This window comes from Salmo salar, unplaced genomic scaffold (assembly GCF_965601325.2).
Source record: "Salmo salar unplaced genomic scaffold, fSalSal1 ptg000257l, whole genome shotgun sequence".
Classification (NCBI taxonomy): domain Eukaryota; kingdom Metazoa; phylum Chordata; class Actinopteri; order Salmoniformes; family Salmonidae; genus Salmo; species Salmo salar.
In genome coordinates, this window is record NW_027675339.1 from 4,180,001 (window position 1) to 4,187,108 (window position 7,108).

Genomic DNA, 7,108 nt, shown 5'->3' on the forward strand with positions numbered 1-7,108 from the left:
ATAGGAGGATCCATAGACTGCTCACTCTTCATGGACACACAGCTGGGAACAGGGGAGGCTGGTCTCTCCTGCTTGATTGGACTTCAACACAACAGAGACAAACATTACATCTCTCATCTACTCTGATCTCAGATGGGGAAACGAGTTTCATTCCGAACCGCTACATATCCATTTTCAGAAATGTTGGTAAATTAGCTTTTATTGTTTAAAGAAATTATTATAGAGGTGTGTTTTTTAATCATGGCATGGGGTTGTTCAATGACAGACATGTTTTTGTTTAAAATCTATCACTTGATGGTTTCCTTTCAGAGAGACAAATAATAATTTTTTACAAAATGCTATATATCTGCCTCACTCTCAAATGTGACCGACCGTTTCGATCTTATGTAGCAAAATTGTGTTTTTTACATTGGATAAAAGTAGAGACTCAGAGCTAGAAAATGATATATCAGACACTGCAGTTGAGGAACAATGGGAAAGTAATTCTGCTTTGAATGTTAATAAACTTGGAACCTCACTTTTGAGAAAAAGGTCCTTTGAATGTTTTGGTACCTACTGGAGAGCTCTTCTTTGTCTACAGGGCTGTTACTTTGGCAGATAATGTCACCCATCTAAATAAATAGTTTTATATATATAATTAACTAAATGTTTTTGTTTTATGTCAGTTTAATTGTTTGTTATGCTATAAACTTTTTATTTTATTATAAGTGGTAAAATGAACTAGAAAATGTTATATTTTGCAATTCTGAGTAATTACTACTTTAGTAAGGAATAACACATTACTCAGTACTACTGCAGTTGCTAAATAATTCCAATAGATGGCAGCATAAGACCACAAATGACATTTCAGAAGGTTAGTTTAGTTTTCTCCCTGGATACACCACCACTCCCCACGCTTCTTTCTGTCCCTTTACACACTGCTAACGCAAGAGGAAGGACTGAAAAAGCATTTAACAGATTACTGTCAAGTAATATAATGATGATTCATGTTTATTATTACCTGTTTGATGCTCATGTTTTGAAATTATAGTTCATTAATATAACGATTATCAATAAGTCTGAACATTAATTCAGTCACCTCTAGTTGAGAAAAATGTATTTTCCAGGTACATTAATTGTCAAATTCATCAACCAGCATCGAGCCACTCTGCCTTCTCTCTCTAGTAGTCAACTCAGCCCCGGTAAAAAGCTGGTGTCGTCGCTCTGCCTTCTCTCTCTAGTAGTCAACTCAGCCCCAGTAAAAAGCTGGTGTCTTCACTCTGCCTTCTCTCTCTAGTAGTCAACTCAGCCCCGGTAAAAAGCTGGTGTCGTCGCTCTGCCTTCTCTCTCTAGTAGTCAACTCAGCCCCGGTAAAAAGCTGGTGTCGTCACTCTGCCTTCTCTCTCTAGTAGTCAACTCAGCCCCGGTAAAAAGCTGGTGTCGTCACTCTGTCTTCTCTCTCTAGTAGTCAACTCAGCCCCGGTAAAAAGCTGGTGTCGTCACTCTGTCTTCTCTCTCTAGTAGTCAACTCAGCCCTGGTAAAAAGCTGGTGTCGTCGCTCTGTCTTCTCTCTCTAGTAGTCAGCCTGTCAGCCCTGTTAAAAAGCTGGTGTCGTCACTCTGCCTTCTCTCTCTAGTAGTCAACTCAGCCCTGGTAAAAAGCTGGTGTCGTCGCTCTGCCTTCTCCAGGGGCATGTTGAGGTAAATTTACTAACCGGTAGGGTTTAATGATGTAATTTATTGGTGGGCTGGAAGACGCACTCTTGTCTTTTCTATTCCGAGGTTGTTTACTCGCAATATCAGATATTAAGATGACTTTTTATAATGCATGTATACTGAGGTTGAGGTTTTGACTAGCGATTATTTACCCGGTGTTCAATACCTGCTATAATCACTATTTTGTTGCTCTCCCGAAAGCAATACAGGCCCATTACGAGATATATAGCTAACTAAAGTAATGAGTGACCATTTTAGAAAATCATGGGACATATAGTCTGTGTTTGCATGCTATTTTATGTCAATCATATTGCTGCCTGTAGCCTATAACTGATGCTTTGTGGTCTTATGCTGCCATCTATTGGAAATCTTTAGTAATTAAAAGTTATTAATGCACATTCAGACGTTGGTGAGGCAGCTAAAAAAATGTTAAAAAAATGGAATGTGTCCAGCCTACTTTAGGCGCCCCGAAAATAATATTCAAAAGATTGGTCCTTGGATACAGAGGGGTTAAACACTAAAGTTACCGTCCATCTAGTGAAGAGAGGAGAACCGGACAGAGGTAGCCAGCATCCGTCAACGAGAGAGGGAGGATAGGATAACTAGGATTCTGCTGGTAGAGTAGCGAGCTAGCTTACCTAGCTGTACCGACTAGCTAGGATAACTAGGATGCTGCTGGTAGAGTAGCTAGCTAGCTTACCTAGATGTACCGACTAGCTAGGATAACTAGGATGCTGCTGGTAGAGTAGCTAGCTAGCTTACCTACAGTGGGGGGAAAAAAGTATTTGATCCCCTGCTGATTTTGTACGTTTGTAATGTTATATAATGATTTGCATTTTAATGAGGGAAATAAGTATTTGACCCCTCTGCAAATCATGACTTAGTACTTGGTGGCAAAACCCTTGTTGGCAATCACAGAGGTCAGATGTTTCTTGTAGTTGGTCACCAGGTTTGCATACATCTCAGGAGGGATTTTGTCCCACTCCTTTTTGCAGATCTTCTCCAAGTCATTAAGGTTTCGAGGCTTACGTTTGGCAACTCGAACCTTCAGCTCCCTCCACAGATTTTCTGTGGGATTAAGGTCTGGAGACTGGCTAGGCCACTCCAGGACCTTAAAATGTGCTTCTCCTTGAGGCACTCCTTTGTTGCCTTGGCTGTGTGTTTTGAGTCATTGTCATGCTGGAATACCAATCCACGACCCATTTTCAATGCCCTGGCTGAGGGAAGGATGTTCTCACCCAAGATTTGACAGTACATGGCCCCGTCAAATGATGCGGTGAAGTTGTCCTGTCCAGAAAACACCCCCAAAGCATAATGTTTCCACCTCCATGTTTGACGGTGGAGATGGTGTTCTTGGGGTCATAGGCAGCATTCCTCCTCCTCCAAACACGGTGAATTGAGTTGATGCCAAAGAGCTCCATTTTGGTCTCATCTGACCACAACACTTTCACCAGTTGTCCTCTGAGTCATTCCGATGTTCATTGGCAAACTTCAGACGGGCATGTATATGTATTCTTGAGCAGGGGGACCTTGCGGGCGCTGCAGGATTTCAGTCCTTCACGGCGTAGTGTGTTACCAATTGTTTTCTTGGTGACTGTGGTCCCAGCTGCCTTGAGATCATTGACAAGATCCTCCCGTGTAGTTCTGGGCTGATTCCTCACCGTTCTCATGATCATTACAACCCCACGAGGTGAGATCTTGCATGGAGCCCCAGGCCAAGGGATATTGACAGTTCTTTTGTGTTTCTTCCATTTGCGAATAATCGCACAAAATGTTGTCACCTTCTCACCAAGCTGCTTGGCGATGGTCTTGTAGCCCATTCCAGCCTTGTGTAGGTCTACAATGTTGTCCCTGACATCCTTGGAGAGCTCTTTGGTCTTGGCCATGGTGGAGAGTTTGGAATCTGATTGATTGATTGCTTCTGTGGACAGGTGTCCTTTTTACAGGTAACAAGCTGCGGTTAGGAGCACTCCCTTTAAGAGTGTGCCCCTAATCTCAGCTCGTTACCTGTATAAAAGACACCTGGGAGCCAGAAATCTTTCTGATTGAGAGGGGGTCAAATACTTATTTCCCTCATTAAAATGCAAATCATTTTATAACATTTCTGACATGTGTTTTTCTGGAAAGTTTTGTTGTTATTCTGTCTCTCACTGTTCAAATAAACCTACCATTAAAATTATAGACTGATCCTTTCTTTATCAGTGGGCAAACGTACAAAATCAGCAGGGGATCAAAAACTTTTTCCCCCACTGTGGCTGTACCGACTAGCTAGGATAACTAAGATGCTGCTGGTAGAGTAGCTAGCTAGCTTACCTAGCTGTACCAACTAGCTAGGATGCTGCTGGTAGAGTAGCTAGCTAGCTAGCTTATCCAGCTGTACCGATTAGCTTGGATAACTAGGATGCTGCTGGTAGAGTAGCTAGCTAGCTTACCTAGCTGTACCGACTAGCTAGGATAACTAGGATGCTGCTGGTAGAGTAGCTAGCTAGCTTACCTAGCTGTACCGACTAGCTTGGCTAGCTAGCAGGACGTTCGTCTGTCGTTTGTCTCGATGATGATGACGAATCCGGTGAACCACAAAATGAAACAAGGATAGAGAGTGAAAAGGATCTGGCTACACTCATACTGTCCCTGACCAAAAAGCAAAAATCTAATTGAACAATAAACTTCGGCGTCTCAACACTGTAGTGAACTCCGTACGGGGACGCGGACAGTTCTGTATGGGGACGGGGACAGATCCAGAACGCGGACATAAGCAGTGCCACACAATCAACTAAACCCAGTCTTTACAGTGGGTTACATTAGTGATATTCATTTTTTATTATTATGTTAAACAAACATTTATTATAACAATATTTTGAGATCTGGGCCCATGTCCACAAAGCGTCTCAGAGTAGAGAATTGGTCATATAAGTGCTGAGAATAAAGACATTTGACACTTCGGGGAATAAATTAAAGCTATGCATGAAATCTCTAGTCCCACCTAGTCAGCAGATATTTAGAACACCTCGTGAGCTGTCCTAAGTAGTTAAGAGTTAACAGCAGGTATCTTGATAATACTATAGAATAATGCAGCGAGTCAGTGGTTCCTGCACCACATGTAAATACTTTGGAGTCGTAAAAATAATGTTTTATATTTCTATATGAGCAATCCATAAAACAGTGTCCGGGTGCTGGAAAAAACAGGAGGAATTGATCTGACCACTGGAGGGCTGCTGGGTTCACATCCTCAAAACAATCACCATTCGTTGATCAGAACTCTAGAGGTTCTTCTTCACTGAACCCCAAAATATATATAACTTTTAGTAATTCCATATATTAAGGAAGTGATAGAAGCCTTTTTGGTTCTATAAGGAACCTTCTTTTCTAAGAGTGTAAAATTAACAAGTTTTTCTTTTGATTATTTAATTATCTACATCATGTTATTTCAAGATATCCCTTTGGAGCGCAACATCACGTTGTTAAGAAATTATCCTAAATTGGGCATGGCTTTAAAATGGGCAATTGAATGCATCTAGGGTGTTCCAGCAAAACAATGGATATATAGAGTTTTGCAATAAAACATTTTTTATACACAATCTAAAGAAATTCATAAATAATCTGAGAACAGTAATATTGAAGGTACCCATTAGCAACCATTTCTGATTAAAAAACAAATGTGAACATTTTTGGAAATATCATTTTTGAAATAAACTATTCATAATTCTTAAACAAAATTGTCATCTCACCTCTTAGATTTTGTGTCATGTTCCCCAGAGAGACTCATTTTAGAGACAGGGTCCCCCTCCTCTCTCTCCCCAGAGAGACTCATTTTAGAGCACTGAGGCCTAAACAGAGAAACAGAGATCCAGCATGTTGGTTGTGGTTAACACAGTGACAACTAAACAGAGATCCAGCATGTTGGTTGTGGTTAACACAGTGACAACTAAACAGAGATCCAGCATGTTGGTTGTGGTTAACACAGTGACAACTAAACAGAGATCCAGCATGTTGGTTGTGATTAACACAGTGACAACTAAACAGAGATCCAGCATGTTGGTTGTGGTTAACACAGTGACAACTAAACAGAGATCCAACATGTTGGTTGTGGTTAACACAGTGACAACTAAACAGAGATCCAGCATGTTGGTTGTGGTTAACACAGTGACCCCTGTAAACAGAGATCCAGGATGTTGGTTGTGGTTAACACAGGGCCAACTAATTATTGAAGGTCTATTGTTCTCTTTTATTCATTATCTCTTAGAAATAAAACATTTACTAACAGACATAGAAAGACACATCCAAACAGTCAGGTGATTTAATATTTTTTACCCTTTCTCCATGTAGTGGAACTAATAATAATAATAATAATAATAATAATAATGTCTAACTTTCTCTTTTAATAATTTCTCTCATTCTAGTGTGTTGCTTTGTTCAACAGGTATGATATTATTATGCTGTTACTGAATTCAGTTCATAATAACAATGTTCAGAAAAGTATGTTCAGTGGTTTCATACCAAATTACACAGGAAAGAGGAGCTCATTGTAGTTTAGAAAACAAATTTTACGATATTTTGAAAGACGATTTACAACTTATACATAAAAATATACAAATTGTAAAATAACCACAATATACGAATATATGAACAATATGTTTTTGAATTTGACTTGCCTACGCCCAGTTAGCGCCATTTTGTTTGATTGAACTGTCACATAACTGTCCCAGGTGAAATGGACTGTTAGATCTGAGTGTTTTACTGTCAGTCACTATACTAAAATAACACCATACATTTAATTTCTCTACACACTTTACAATAATCCCTGGGAAGATTCTTACCTTGTAGCCTGAATTCACAACCAGAACATGTCAAGTCATATTTTCCGTTGTGCTGAGAGAGCAGCTTCCTGATAACAAGTGTCTCTGTATCTATGTTCTAGGTACAGTTGATCTTTGGATGCAATAATATCTGGTCAAAGTCTAGTGACACAACACCATAGTATATCATAAACATAACAGCAGTTGGCCAGAAAAGGCCATGACATACTATAAAACAGGGTTTGTCAACTAGATTTGGCTTCGGGTGTCACGGTTGTCATAGAGAGGAGCGGACCAAAGTGCAGCGTGATTATCGTTCCACATATTTTATTGAACTGTGAAACTATGCAATACATACACATAAACTAAAGAACAAAAAAAAAATGTGATGTAGAGGTGAAACATACACTACTCAAAAACAATCTCCCACAAACAAAGGTGGGAAAAACACCTACTTAAGTATGATCTCCAATTAGAGACAACGATGACCAGCTGCCTCTAATTGGAGATCATCCCAAACAAAACCCAACATAGAAATACATAACTAGAAAACAACATAGAAAAACTAAACTAGAAAACCCCCCTGTCACGCCCTGACCTACTCTACCATAGAAAATA

At 39.9% G+C, this 7,108-nt stretch overlaps 1 long non-coding RNA gene across 1 annotated transcript in view; it reads right to left on the minus strand.

Annotated features, from left to right (window-relative positions):
* LOC145867245 (uncharacterized) overlaps positions 1-6,601 on the minus strand; it is an 8,239-nt gene extending 1,638 nt beyond the window's left edge. Inside the window, exons 1-3 of the long non-coding RNA XR_014383271.1 lie at positions 6,512-6,601; positions 5,423-5,521; positions 1-81 (exon numbers count right to left, since the gene is read on the minus strand). The exon at positions 1-81 is cut by the window's left edge and continues 1,638 nt beyond it. This is a non-coding gene — a long non-coding RNA (uncharacterized LOC145867245). The remainder of the gene's footprint in view (positions 82-5,422; positions 5,522-6,511) is intronic.
* Between the last annotated feature and the right edge of the window lie 507 nt (positions 6,602-7,108).